Source organism: Apteryx rowi, unplaced genomic scaffold (genome assembly GCF_003343035.1).
Source record: "Apteryx rowi isolate R43461 unplaced genomic scaffold, aptRow1 scaffold_211, whole genome shotgun sequence".
Taxonomy (NCBI): Eukaryota; Metazoa; Chordata; class Aves; order Apterygiformes; family Apterygidae; genus Apteryx; species Apteryx rowi.
The window spans coordinates 1,397,838-1,411,765 of record NW_020448431.1 but is presented as its reverse complement, the minus strand read 5'-3'; the positions used below and the strand labels follow the sequence as shown (position 1 = coordinate 1,411,765).

Genomic DNA, 13,928 nt, shown 5'->3' with positions numbered 1-13,928 from the left:
CTAAAAACTGGCACTTTCAGATAAAGTAGAGCTATTCTTCACTAGTTGCTTAGAAACGCATGCCTGCTCCAGTGGACTTTTTTCCCATTTTCTGACAGTTCATGTGCACTCTTACCCAAGAAGTCCACTAGATGGCAGCCCCATCTTAAATTTAAGGAAACCCAGTGTGGCTCTCCTTTCTACAGTCTCAAACTCAGTGCATTGCATGATCTGCCTCTTCCCAATTCAGTCAGTTTTCTAAAAAACTAATAAGCCTTATGACAGAGCTAAGATTATATTTCAGATGCTGAGTGGTTACTGTGAAGCCAGGCAGCTGGGGCAGCAACTGAGCTAAGCAAAGTCTCAACTGTCAATTTTAACAGCTGAGAGGAAATGTCAGAAGTGACTATCAGAGTGCAAGTGTTTTATTAAATTGTCTGCTAATACTATAAATGATTGAGCAGCGAAGTGAGAGAAGAACCTATCAATAAGTGAAAGGTTAAATATTCCACTAGAAAGAAGCAGTATGAACTCGGAAATGCTGATGCTGAATGAGACAAGATGTACTAACCAGGAACACCTCTCTGCACAAGGCAGAGTTTCTGCCCAGGCTGGAACTTAGCATGAGCCAGGATGAGGGATCTGCTGCATTATATCAATGCTCCTTTTGAGGCCCCATGTTTGAAATCTGCCTTTATGCCAGTTTGAGCATTCTTGCTATAGGTTGCTCCCCTGAGTGACAACCTCCTGTTTTTGCTTTAACTGTAGGTTTTATTCTCAGGAGAATGGGATGGCTTTGTTTTGTAGACTGTTACCTGCATACTCCCAATTTTTCCTAATCTGATTGAGAATTGAAAACAATTGGTAACATTCAGGATTCAGCCAGAACTGTATTGTTGATGATTTCTTTTTTCACTCTGAAAAAGAAGATAATCAGTGCTGCTAAGGTTCCAAACCTCTTTTTACATGCATATCATTAACTCAAAATTTCAGCATTTTCAATATCATGAAATGAATCTGTTCCTTACAGGGTTTTGGTAAACAGGGCCAAGAACTAGATGGTTAATGTGACAATTTAAGATTGATGTAAATTACATTAGCTGTGGGTGTATGATTTCTTTAGATGGTAGCCATATATATAGTCTAGCAGCTAATTCAGTTTGCTTATTCTGTAGACATGCCTATAATAAATAGATTCTGTTTGTGTATTGGCATTGAAATAATGGGTCAGATAACAGCTGGAGTAAATTGGTATATCTCTGTGTGTTCACTAGACCAAATTCTGTGTGACAGTAAATTGAATAGTTCTACTGACATCAATGAAAGACCAACAGAGAAAAGTTAGCTCATCCTCCCCTTTAGTCAGGCCCTCAGGGCTCTGAAGCACAGTCTGGAAAACAGAAGCACACAGTTAATTGAAACTATTTAGATTTTAATTTGTTTGATAATTATTTCCATGTGAATACTTCTCCATGTTGACACGGTCCAGGTAAAAGAGGTTATAGAGCAGTAACATCACCAAGGAATTGTAATGGCATATCAAACTTACAGTTGCCTGCCTTCAATAGAACTTTATCATTTTGCCACCATAAATTTTTCAATTGATTCTATATTTGTCTTGTATTTCTATTACCTTTTTTTCCTTCTTCTTCATTCACGTTTTACTGATGTAATTTTTTAGCATGGAATTTTATCATTTTGAGAACAGGTATGTCTGAAGTCTGTCTGAATCCAGTAAGAATGCATCAATGCTATTAAAAATTTCTTGTTGCTTCTCAGTTCTTCTTTCTGGAGGGTTGTTTGGGGCGACAGCTCTGCGCCACATAGCCTGTGTCCTCATCTTTTCTTTCACATAATTGAATAGAAGTTTAGTTGTAAGGATTGTGGCACTTGGATAGGTTAGCTTTATCTTACTTGTTTTTTGACTGAGTTTTCACCGAAGCAATGAAGAATATCCAATACAAAAGCAATGAAAACCTGAAGGCTCTCTTTAATTTAATAAATATGTGCAATTGAAATCAGAACTGTGTTCTACTTGGCCTATTTTTATCAGCTCTTTAGTTTCTAAAAGAAACAGCTGTGGTTGCAAAGCCAAATTTTTTGACTGGAGCCCAAAATGAGGAAAAATAATTTCCTTTCCTCATAAATAATTTTACTTCACAGCTTCAGTGTAATGAATAGGTTAATCAGCATTCTGCTTGGAATCAAAGAAAGTCTAATCTTGCTTCAACATATTTCACATTTACCTTTGTGCTTTCTCCATCTGAACAATATTATTCTTAAAATGTTCTTTACATTTACCTTATAACAATTTAAGTGATTTACTAGTAGGTCATTAAAAAAAAAGTCCCTCTATGAAATCCCRGCTGATTTGTGTTGGTGTTACTAGGAAAGAGGCTATCCATTATTTCAATTATTGATCTGGAAGTAAATACCAAGTTGCTTTTGATAAAATCTGTGGTTGGCACACTCATCGGTGAATACCGATAAGGGCAGAGCAACCTGTCCTGTTCTGTTGGCTGACTCCATTCAAGTATCTGCATACTAATTCAGCTCAGTGCACARAGGGTGAAAACAACACTAAATTCCCGGGAAAGCAGTGATTCTGAAAATCATAGCGAAAAGCTCATCATCTGTTTCCATATGATCTTTGCATATATTTGAGCAGAGATGAGCATAACACTGATCTTATCTTTGTTTACTGTATTGATGAGACTGACCCTCATGATGTGCAATTTGCATTTTTGAAAGGAAGTAGAAAAAATGGAGTGGTTACAGAAAGGAGAAAAAATAATTATTTAGGGCTAGCATTGCTCATTAGGCTCTTTACATTCCCCAGTGTTAGTTTATTGAAAAAAAAAAACTGAGAGAAAATATAGTTGTGGTGTACCACAAGGTCCACAGAGAGAAAATACTAAACAAAGGGCACTTTAACAGAAAAAGATATAGACCAGTAGATGGAAATAGAAATCTGACAATTTCAAATTTTAAAAAAGATAGGGTATATAAAAGTACAGCTGCTTAGTCACTGGAACAAACTATAAAGAAACATGGGGCTCCTTCATTTTTCAATGCTTTCCTGAATACTGGTGCCTTTCTTGAAGAGCTTCTTTAGCCCAGAGTTACTCAAACTTTCTGGAGTTTCAATACTTGTCTTTCTGTGTTCCCTGTAGTTGGCAGCAGGAGCTCAGCTTCTTTCAGCTGAGAAATGAAAACCAGCTTAAATACTGTGTTTACACTTACTCTCCCATCCAGAAGAAACAGAGGTATCCCCAAAAATTTAAGGTACAAAGCAATTCACTGGCTTGTGTAAATGTTTTCAGCTTTTTTCACTCCCCTGTTCTGGCAAAGCTTAGCAGCATCTGAAATGTTATTTTCTAACATTTTCCAGTATGAATCCTTCAATGGATCCTAAGGACTGCGCTGCCCATAAAGAGAAATGCTGCTTTCACTAAACACAAGCAGAATTTATTAGTCTCAGTACAGGTGTAATTGGGTGGAATATAATGCCCTCGGAGGCTATGAAGGAAATCTCAGTAGCAGTTCAGCATTACAAAATCTTTTAGTTGTTTGGATTGAAAAATGCTCCCATCTAGCTAACCTGTTGGTTCATTTTTTTATGTGTATTTCATTCTGAGATAAGTTTCTGACCAAATCCTGTATCAGATTGCTAATATTTGAGTAGTTCAGATTGCATTTCAAAATACCTGTTGACATTTTTTTTGCAAGAGGGTGTCTCATTTGATAGTCAATGGGTAGAAGAAGACTGTTCTCTTTCCCTCTGTTGAATAAAGATCAGAAAGAGTATTATCTATGCCTAGTTTTTACCTATTGAATGCTGCAGTGATGAAGATGGCTTAAATGCTTCCTCACTATCATGAGGCAAAAGGGGAAATTTGATAAAGACTGGAAGATGTATTCCCTGCTCATTTCCTTTCTTTGATTGTTGTGTCCCCTAGCCTACATCTGTGAGGTTACGCAGTTAAATTAAAAAATGGTTGTCCGTTCCTTCCCCCCCCCCCCGCCACCAAAACTGGGATCTACATGTCCCAATCCAAATTTAATTGAGACAGTAAAGTTCGTCTGAAGCTTACATTGATTTTGGGAGCTCGACACTTCCAACATCCATGTAAGTGCTCAGGTGAGAATCTGAACCCTGTTTTGAAGTTTCTGATCTATGAACACAGGTCTTTTTGCTGAGTTGGTTTGATTTAAAATGGGAAAAGAAAAAGGAAAAGTCATGATTTATTTATTTTTTTTCTGCTAAATTCTCTTCCTGACTTTAAAAGAATTCTTCTTGAAAGGAGGTGATTAGATATGACAAAAGGCATGAACTTTTTCCAGTATTTTCATGAAGAAAAATCCCTATTATCACAAACTGCCAATGTTCTGCACTATAATGAATCAATTCCAGTGCAAAGTGTAAAATTACCTCTTCCTTACTATTATGATAAAATATACTTGGTTTCATGTTTTAAAAAAGGAAAAGAGACTTGCATCTCACCAATAAGTGGACAATTTTCTAACAAAGGGTGAAGTATAAAGAAACAAAGAACAGCTTCATGACTCCCACCCCATCCCCCCAAAATAGAAGGAAAATCCTTTCCTTTCCTTCCTAAATGCTTTCCCCAACAAAATTTCTTTACCTTATCTTTTCATGATATGCAATGTCTCTTCTATTTATCTAAATGCAAATCACTGAAATACACACGTGCATGCATGCACATACACAAACATATCCATGTAGCTAACTACTTCTATAAAGCAACGTTCTAGAAACTCAAGTATTTAGAGGATTTGAACTCAAATGCAAACATTATGCCTAGGATCCATCTTCTATTAATTCGGTTATAGTGCACAGAAGTCTTACTTCCTTAACAACAAACATATGGAAGGCTGCACATATAAGTCAAGGAAAATTACTTAATGACTAAATACTACATGAGGGAAAGAAAGATTTTCTATGTAGTAATGAAGTGATAAATTGGTTGCATAAAGAACAGGTCCCATTAACTTCTCCCTAATTTGTAGCTGTAGAATAGGAGAGATGTGAAGTAGACAAAGCCTAAGCTTTCTTTCCATATAACAAAGCTAGGGAGTTAATATTTTTCTGACAATTCTAATATTCTTTTCTAGTTTAGTTTATGCATCTGTTTTTATCTATTGAATTTAGCAGTAAAAACTAGAGCCAATATGGAACATAATCATCTAAAACASATTTGAAGTGGAGTTTAAATACAGATATCCACATTTGTTTCTTAAAAGCTGCTCAACTGCAACCACGTGGCATTTATTGATGGGATTGGATTTCTGCCAACATGCAGCAGCAGCAGCAACCACTGCTTTCCTTAAGATATGGCTGAATGAAGAGGAAATAGTTGGGATAACTTCCATATAGAGCCTAATAGTTAAACCATGTAGTCAAGATCTAAATACTGGGTAGATGGGTTTGGGTTCTTTTATGTGGGAAAGGGAAGAAAGGGGCTGGTTCCCCTTCCTCCCTAACCTTCCTCTCCCCTTCCCCCAAGATATGAGGAATCCCTCAATTTATATCTTTTGCCTTCTAGTAGAATGAATGGTCTTATCGATAGGCTACAGGTTTTTCTGCTGGGAGTCATGGGGAGGAATATCACTCTGATACTCCTGTTCAGTTGTGCTACTATGAAAAACAAATGCTGAAGCCTGGTTCTGTAGCCTAGTGGTTAGGTCACTCGCCTGGTGGGGACAGAGCAATCTGGGCTCAGGTACCTTCTCCCAGCATACTTTCTGTCTTTAATATTAAACCACCATCATAAAAATACAAAACCGGCTTAAGAAGGAGGAGCTGATGCTGTCAGCAGGGAGAGGAATCCAGGATCTTTTTTCCAGGAAATTTCTGAGCATCGAGCTAAAGTCATACATTCTTCATCACCTTAAATTCTCTACAGCACTGAACAAACAAACACATCTTTTTCAACCTCAGGGGAGTATTCTTTTCAAGTGACTGGGGTTCTGCTCCCCAAAAAGGTCTTGCCAACTGGCCAGGCTCCAGTTTGGAGGTTACTGCCTAGTGGAAATGCCAAAAGAAGTCAGAACCCTGGATCGTTCTCAGGGGAGCAACTCAATCTACCCAGTTCTGCAGAAGGCCAAACCCCTCCTGCCTGCCCTGTGCTCAGGGAGACCTTCACACTCAGTGCTTCTCTTGGGCATCTCCTGACCATCGTTTCCAAATAAAACAGTTAGGATGTGCGCCTGCATTCTCTGATGTCTGAGTTTAGTCCATAAACATCTTCAGGGTTCAGAAGACACAACTGATAATACAATCCAATAATGAGATTATTTTAATTCCAACAAAGTTATATCTTGACAATGTTTTGGAGGTAAAAGAATCTGAATTTGAAATTTAGTCCTGAGAGCTGACTGTTTATATGAAAAAATTCTTCTTCTATCATATTTACATCCTGCTATAAAAGCCTATAAAATTTTCAATGACACRCTAAGGCATGTGGCCTTTTCTTCCACATAGACATAAAAAACCTGGAGGCAAATAACAAGAATCTAACATATGGCTGATCATAATAGGAGCTCCCATAGTAGGAAGAAAAATTYGAGCTTCAGTAGCTGAAGTTTATCATTGCTTTCTCAAACAGCCTAACCCCCAAAAGGGGACCAGAGGTGATTATTTAAATTTCCAGGAAAACYGAACCCTCTAAAACTCACTTTTTAATTATGCAGTCACTAAAAGAATATTTACATAAACTCATCATGATAGTTCAAGTTCATTTTCAGAACATAACTATTTAAATATTATGATGGTTATGTATAGACAAATTGGGGAGTTAAATTACATAATCAAATTCATTTCTGGTGTGGAGATCAAAATAGTTCTGAGAACCTTTGCTCGCATTGCTGAATTGTCTGAGTAATCTCAGATAAATTTATTTGAATGTAAAAAATTCAAATTAGTCACTGTTTGTCAAGTAAAAGCCAGCTATGTGACCAGAAATCATATATTTCATAGTCGGGTAAAAATTCTTATCGTGCTTTGTAAAAATCATTACTGGGCCTGTCCTCAACTGTAGTATAATCATACCTAGCTGACCCTTCCAGGCAGTTAACAACTGATCATTAGTCCCTGATAACACAGACAGCATAAGAGCCATTTGGGGAGGGACTGGCACGTGGAAGCAGGCCTAGCAATATGTCACATTATTTATGCCTTAAATTCCCAAGCTCTTTAGTAAGCCCAAATGTGCCTTAGTTTTAACAAAAGGACAGTTTCTTGTGTGTGCTTAAACGTAACCCTGGAACCAAGATAAAGTGCCTTTCAGCCTGTGGAGTGATGGATACAACACAAATCTGGAGTTTTACAGCTTCTTTATTCAAATGCCAAGCTTAACCCAAGGTCAAGTCTAACCTAGCTGTAATGAAATACCCTGGAACACTACAGGCACGATGTGTAAAATATAATACTTTACTGATTTCTGATTTACTTTCATAAGATACTTTAGGAGTGCTGTAAACCCAACCCTCAGTATTTAACTTCTCTAGCTCTAGTCCTAATTTTAGCTTTAATCTTAGTTAGTTTCATGTCATCTAGTGATCTGACATAGCTTCACACTTGTCTTTCACCATAGTTAGGCAGGATGCAACATAAAGTCTGATCTTAGGCCCTTCTTTATCTAACTAACCCTAACAATAACACTAAATGCAACTTTAATTATAGCTTGAACTGCAGCTTGGCGATGCATACCGTTAACAGCAACCTCGTGATTGGAATAAAAGTGTGTCATCTGATTGTTTTCATAGCTGATCCTACCACTCTCTACTCAGGAGTCTGGTTTTCATGAGTGTAGATATACTCCCCTTCCCATTTCTCACATTACCACAGAATAATTAGATCCAGTTTTGTTACACTAGTGTGTATATTCTACTGGAGCTAAGACTGAGAGAAAAAGGTGTTTTTATACTATTATTGAATAGCTTTGCCTTTATTCAATATCAGTGAAAAGAGTTGGAATCAGTTTGTCCAGCCTAGGAAGATGTTAACCTCTAGATCTTTACTGTTAACCACAATACTCAACTGAAGTCCCCTCATAATTAAGTTTTTACATTAGCAGATTAGAAGGTCCAATGTTTTGGGGAAACCAAAAAAGAATGCTTTAATATGCAAATTTAATACCCATAATGTCTTTTGACAGTTTTGAATATGATTTCAGAGTTGTTAAAAGTTAGTTTGTTGAATTTTCCCACAAAGGCCTTTCATTGAGAAATTTCTAGAAATTTCCTCTGCAAGGCATGTCAAGCCTTGAAGAGCATTACAGAAGGCATTTAAGGTATGGTTGTAGAAGCAGCAAAGAGTAGAGCTTCAGTCGTTAAGGAAGAAACCTTTAATGAGAAAAAAGGTTTTCATGATTATCTGCCTACTTACTTGGGAAGGAGGACAGATTTTAATACACACTAGACCTGCACGGATTGCCTGAAGGCCCTCAAATGCTACAGACATTTAGAGAAAGAAAAGTTGTCGTTGGCTTCTGTGGGTTCCTTATGCTTTTCATTTTGAGCTTCTGGGAAGGAACATATTCCTGCAAGAACTAACCTGATCATTAAGTATCCCATACCTGCATGAGTATCTAAAATGTCTTGATTGGCCTAAACTTAGGCAAACTCTTTGGGTGACAATTTACTTAGATATTGCCAAAAAATAGCTGCTCAGGAATACTACAAAGGAATAAAAATATATATGTAATGATGGAACTGCCCTCTCATCTGGAGTTAAGATAATTAATGATGAATTTTCGAAGAGTAAGATATGAATCCTATAGCAGCAGTATAGAAATTGACTTTTGAATTTGATAGTAAAAATCTGCAATTTTTCTGTGGTTGACACTACAAAACTCTACTTTGACCAGAATCAAATAATCAAGGTTAAAATCTCTTCCACAAATGTGAAGCTTGAGTCATGCCACAATTCAACAATACCGTAAATGAGAAAATGTACACTTTGATAAAAAGTTAGCTATTCATAGCTTTAATGAATGATTGAACAGTGATAGATGGCACTCATTAACTAAATGAAGAACATCAGAAGAAAAATTCATATTAAAAGAGGGATTGCATTCTTTTTATAAAGGGAATGAAGCTATTAAATGTCTTCCCTAGCAGAATGTGAGTTATCAGGGATGGCAACCATCCAGTGTCTGTGGAAAAATAATCTATTAAGTGATGGAAATCACTTCAGATACATTTAAGTGACACTAGCAATCTTGCAAAATGCTAGCTGATATGATTGGGATTTTTAATCTCTAATATCTATAAAACAAAAGTATTAATTTAAAGAAACCTAGTTCCATAAGAAACTTTGTTTACTACAGCTATACTATATTCATTGTGACAATGAAATATGTAAGATTTAGAAAGATCTCTTTGGGAAAACAAACTGATCCAAAGGAATTCTCTTCATTAAAGAGCTAAAGGTCAATGACATTTTCGAACAGAGAAATACTTATCCCTGAAAAGATTTCTTCTAGCAATGAAGTTATGTTTATACTATTCTTAAATTTGAGGTTGCATAATTATGCTTCTATGAAGATAGTTATTCTGTATTATCAGTCTGTCAGTTTCCTGTTTTTTTTTCTCATTAATGCGACAACCACACATAAGTCTGTTGTGCATTTAGGAGCATAGTGTGGGTGGGCCAATCTGGCAGTTTTTATATTAAGTGTGGGTGTTTATATGCATATTTTAAAATGTTTCATTCTCAGTGTGGTTTATTCTCTATTGAGTATATAGACTGTAATGCTCAAAACCTGAATGTATTCTCTAAGGAAATGCCATTGGCTATCTTCACAACCCCAGCTGTCCCACTGTGCTATGCTCGCAGTTTTGCTTTTATGTGTGAAGGCAGATGATGATCATTTTCATTTCTGCTTCTTCAGACAGAAAACTACACTGAAAGACATAAATCTTTGCTACACAAATGGTTTTGAAATGGTGCTTAAAATTAAAAACCTTATTGCGTATATTGAGTATCTTTTACTGAATGCAGTGTCTACATGCATAACAAAGTCCAGGCCTGAGGGCGCTGCCAGTCCTTTCCGTCCCTCCCCACCCCCCAAGTCCCTCCCACCCTGCCCAGGCCTGTCCCCATTTCAGCCCAGCCCAGGGCCCTCAGTCCCTGCCCCACGACGCCACAGCRGTGCCTGCTCCATCCCTGACCCTGCCCCTGCCCTGGGCCCTGACCCACGTCCTGGCCTTGGCCCATCCCCATCCTAGCAGGTGTGCCCAATTCTGGGGCTGGGGCTGCCCTGGCTGCCCCCGATGCCCCCACCCTTGTGGGCGGTGGGGTGGGCCCTGGTGGCCAGGCCCGGCCCCGCTGTCCTCAGGAGCCCCTGGCAATACTGGTGTCCCAGCCTCCAGGGAGCAGCTCCCCAAAAGGTTGCAGAAATGAATTTAGAGTGTCTGTCAGCATTTGAAAAGAGGGAGATGAATGAACCCAATGTGATACCAGCTCCTCCCTCAAAGAGCCATCTTCCTGCATCTCACTCTTCTATGCCTGAAGCAGCTGGGTAGAAAACAGCAACCAGCAGGGCATGGCATCCACCCCTCCCCAGGCAACTCCTGGGTCAACACCTCTTTCATTACTGCGGTGGCTCTCCTAGCAAATAACTCCTCCCTCCACACACAAGCACACACAAACCGGCTGGAAGAGGAGATACTGCATGTTTGCGAGGACCTCTGTTACCATGGAACCTACCCTGGATATAGCAGAGGAGCACTTAATTTTGTCTTTTGCCTGGCAGTAGTGCGATGGTAGCTCCCACTCCTAGAATGCTCTAAACACTTGTCAAGTTCTTCTACTGAAGATGTTCCTCTCTGAATGTAAAATCTTCAAAAGCAAAATCATCTGAATCACCAAAGACTTTGAAGGACAAGAGGTGGAATGAGCAATGCTTCCTCCAAAAGAGGACTCCTTGCTTCAGTGTTTCCTGACATATTTCCACATTCAGATGGCTTTTAAGGATCCTGTTCTTTAGTACCTGAATTTCCACAAGAATTGTATAATAGCTGTGATTCCATTCAGTGGCAAGCTAAATGTTACAGCATTCAATGCTACAGCATCTGGCTTCTTTGATGGAACTGTGTTTGCAATCTGATGGAGCTACTTCAGTGCAGCATAAAAGTCTTTCTTAACTTTAATGATAAATTCATCCTTCTCATTCAACAGAACACTTTTACAGTTCACAGAATTAATAAACTGGGAATGTAGAGGAACAACTTTAATACATTTTTCCCAGACTAAAGAATCTCAAAATATAAATGTGAACTTGGTGTCTACAAGTACCAAGAAGAATTGGTAAAAATGCTCAGAAAGATGGGTGATATAAAGAAAGATTATTTAACATAATTAAATGACAGACCCATACTACTAAAAAATGAGTATTTGACAACCTCATCAACTTTACCAAAAAATGAAAGCTACCACCACATGATGAGCTGAACATCTAAGGAGAGTTCTGCTTATTTCTCCACTTTTCATGATTAGTAGTAGTCCTGTAGTCTGGTGGTCAGGACAAATCACAGAATCACAGAATGTTTGAGGTTGGAAGGGACCTCTGGAGATCATCTAGTCCAACCCCCCTGCTCAAGCAGGGTCACCTAGAGCACATTGCACAGGATTGCGTCCAGGCGGGTTTTGAATATCTCCAGAGAAGGAGACTCCACCACCTCTCGGGGCAACCTGTTCCAGTGCTCTGTCACCCTCACAGTGAAAAAGTATTTCTTCATGTTCAGATGGAAGTGTCTGTGTTTCAGTTTGTGCCCACTGCCTCGCGTCCTGTCGCTGGGCACCACTGAAAAGAGTCTGGCTCCATCCTCTTGACACCCTCCCTTCAGATACTTGTACACGTTAATAAGATCCCCTCTCAGTCTGCTCTTCTCCAGGTTAAACAGGCCCAGCTCTCTCAGCCTTTCCTCATAAGAGAGATGCTTCAGTCCCCTGATCATCTTTGTAGCCCTTCGCTGGACTTGCTCCAGTATGTCCATGTTTCTCTTGTACTGGGGAGCCCAGAACTGGACGCAGCACTCCAGATGTGGCCTCAGCAGGGCTGAGTGGAGGGGGAGGATCACCTCCCTCGACCTGCTGGCAACRCTCTTCCTCATGCACCCCAGGATACCATTGGCTTTCTTGGCCACAAGGACACATTGCTGGCTCGTGCTTAACTTGGTGTCCACCAGCACTCCCAGGTCCTTCTCCACAGAGCTGCTTTCCAGCAGGTCAACCCCCAACCTGTACTGGTGCCAAGGGTTATTCCTCCCTAGGCGCAGGGCCCTGCACTTGCCTTTGTTGAACTTCATGGGGTTCCTCTCCGCCCACCTCTCCAGCCTGTCCAGGTCTCTCTGAATGGCAGCACAGCCCTCTGGTGTATTGGCCACTCCTCCCAGTTTTGTATCGTCGGCAAACTTGCTGAGGGTGCACTCTGTCCCTTCATCCAGGTCAAATGAATCCCTGAATCCCTAGAAATGATGAGCTAAATCCACTGGGGTTGGTTAAGTTAGGCAGAAGATATATAATTTAAAGTTCTGTGGAACTAGAGAGGACTGAGAAAGGTTTTATCTGTATTAGCTGTCAGGAAGAGTGAAAATGAAGGTTACTTCCTCTAGCAGGACACGTAGTTTTTACGGAAAAATACTTGAAGAAAGTACAATGAACTGAATGGTACAGTTTGGAGATGTAAGAGACTTTATATCTGTGCTTTTTTAGAAGTGGGCTAGGAGTCCTGGTGAGAAGGGGGCAAAGTTTCCATTTACCTGATCTACTGAGCTTATTTAATGGTGTAATGCAGTTTGGAAGCATTCACAGAGCTCAGAAAATCTTACATTAGGTTACTCAGTATCTTCCTCCTCCTTTCTTCCCCATGTGGACAGTGAATGAACAAACTGTATCGGGAGGCTGGCTGGTCAACACGCACAAGCAGCTTTTGAAGAATCTACTTGAGCAAACAGACACTGGCAAGACCTGATGCCAATTGAGGCAACATCCTGTCACAAACTACTTCAGCAATTTTTTTTTAGTAGCTTCCAAATTTATAGAACAGATTCCAGCCAACGGCATATGAGTATGTTCACAACCACAAATACAGCATACAGATGATATTACATAAAGGCCTATACTTATTTATCCCAGTTCCCTGAAGTGATGACCTGGCTTAAATTCCTCTGGGGACCGAGTGGCCACTTTGCCATACTGTTTTGAGCATAGTGTGTAATCRCTAGAGTGGATTTCGCTTCAGGAGCACCAAGCTTCCTGCTGGTGCCACCTCCCCGCCACGGGACGGAGGGGCTCTGGCCCAGCGGCGCGGGTGCTCGCAGCAAGGAACAGCCGAGCCGCTGCTCTGCCAGCGCGGCGCCGCCGCCGCGCCTCGGCAAGCCGGRGGTGAGGCCGAGGCCGGGAGCCGGGACAGAGCCAACGGGCAGAGCCGAGCCGGCCGGGGAGCATGCGCGGAGCAGCAGCGGCGGCGGCGGGGCGCGGACGACGGGGGCGGATCGGGCCGCGGGGCACCGGCGCGTGTCTGGTCGGCGGTGCCGAACGCCGCCACAGCGCCCCTCCCCCCGCAGCAGCCGTTAGCCCCAACGGTCGGCGGCCGCAGCCCAACGGCCCGCCCTGGCGTCGGCGCCGCTTGGCGGCGCGAGGGGAAGGGGCGTGGCCGGAAGGGGCGGCCCCGTCTCCCAGGTGACAGGAGCCGAGATGGCGGCGCGGGAGGCCATGGCGGCGGCGCGGCGGCGCGCGCCGAGCTTTGAATGAGGGGTGCCCGGCGAGGGCGGAGGCTGCGGGAGCGGCCGGCTCGGGCCCCGGCTCCGCGCCCCCGGAGAGGCCTCCCCCGCGCGGCAGGTGAGCGGAGAGGGGCCGCCGGCGCCGCGTTGGCTGCCGCTTCCGCCTCCCGCTTCCGCCTCGGCGGGGCGGGGCGGGG

At 41.4% G+C, this 13,928-nt stretch overlaps 1 protein-coding gene across 2 annotated transcripts in view; it reads left to right on the top strand.

The window, feature by feature from the left end:
• Positions 1–13,667: 13,667 nt before the first annotated feature.
• EBAG9 (estrogen receptor binding site associated, antigen, 9) overlaps positions 13,668–13,928 on the top strand; it is a 20,397-nt gene continuing 20,136 nt past the window's right edge. The window contains exon 1 of one of the 2 annotated variants that reach the window (XM_026064232.1): positions 13,668–13,849. The gene's annotated coding sequence lies outside the window, so the exon portion shown is untranslated. The remainder of the gene's footprint in view (positions 13,850–13,928) is intronic. The other variant, XM_026064230.1, reaches the window with a different exon arrangement.